The 1,360-nt window shown below is 44.9% G+C and overlaps 1 pseudogene; it reads left to right on the top strand.

The window, feature by feature from the left end:
* Window positions 1–505: 505 nt before the first annotated feature.
* On the top strand, window positions 506–733 carry LOC107182671 (annotated as a pseudogene).
* Window positions 734–1,360: the final 627 nt, after the last annotated feature.

Genomic DNA, 1,360 nt, shown 5'->3' with positions numbered 1-1,360 from the left:
CCAATGGACGTAAGACACGGGGGGGTAGGGGAGGCCAGGGGATTGTCAAGGGCGGGGGGATAAAAGGAGACATGTAATACTCGTTGTAATACTTTAAGCAATAAAACAATAAAAAAAAGAAAAAAAAACAATGTACCTCCCCCCGCGCTGGGTCTCCCGTCCCCCGACCGACCAACACCCCTCACTTCTTCTAACGCCACTTCTTCAAAATAGACTCGCCCAGGCCAAAAACTGACTTCTGCACATGGGCCACGAAGTTTCAATCGCACTGTACGTGTGCGCCCGCACGAGGTATTTCGTGGAAGAGCCACACTCAAGGGGCCAAAGAGCTGCATGTGGCTCGCGAGCCGCGGTTTGCCGACCGCTGGGCTAGTGCATGCAATTTCTTAAAATGTAATTACCTACAGTCAAAAACATAACCAGTCTGCTCATCCTCGGTGCACTGACTACCTACACCCGGCCACGTGGTTTCGTTTTCTCTGCTTCCAGGTCCTCTGCCACAAGCATGCTCTGCCAGGTCCTAGGTCAAGCCTCCAACTTGATGCCCCTCTTTGTATTTACTGGAGTGGAGGTGCTGGGACAGCACTGTATGTCTTGGGCCTGGCATTGTCCAATCCAGATGTCTGTTGGGACAGATCCCTGGAAAAAGCTGGGTCCCAGTGATCAATGCGAGTTGTACTCAGTGAATGTAGATTAAAACAAACTGAAGAAAGGAAGTCCAGACTCAAAATGAGATGTTTCACTATAAAGCTGCTTAGAATGAAGGTCTCCTAGAAGCCATCTGCACAACTCTCCACATAACCAGGAAATATTTCCCCTCCAAGTGCACAAAATCATGTTGCTATATTGTGTTGGAATTTATACTGATTATAAATATTTGAAGCTTAAAAATATATGTAACCAAAATGTGCTTTAAAAAATCAAACCATGCCCTGATCAGTTTGGCTCAGTGGATAGAGCATCGGCCTACGGGCTGAGGGGTCCCGGGCTCGATTCCGGTCAAGGGCATGTACCTTGGTTGTGGGCACATCCCCAGTGGGAGGTGTGCAGGAGGCAGCTGATCGATGTTTCTCTCTCATCGATGTTTCAAACGCTCTGTCCCTCTCCCTTCCTTCCTCTGAAAAATCAATAAAATACATTTTTTTAAAAAAAATCAAACCATAAAAAATGGTAAGTAAGTAAATAAATAAAGGGGACTCTTGCCCCCTCCCTACGTGGGAGTCTATACTTGTTCTTCAATAAATTTTCACCTTTACTATACCAAATAAATAAATAAATAAATAGGAAAAAAATCAAACCATACAAAAGAATGAACAAAAATAAAAAAGAGTGTACAATGAAAAGTGAAGTTCCCCCATTC

The sequence above is a fragment of the Myotis davidii genome, unplaced genomic scaffold (genome assembly GCF_000327345.1).
Source record: "Myotis davidii unplaced genomic scaffold, ASM32734v1 scaffold134, whole genome shotgun sequence".
NCBI lineage: Eukaryota > Metazoa > Chordata > Mammalia > Chiroptera > Vespertilionidae > Myotis > Myotis davidii.
The sequence above is the reverse complement of the archived record's forward strand: the minus strand, read 5'-3'. Positions and strand labels throughout refer to the sequence as shown.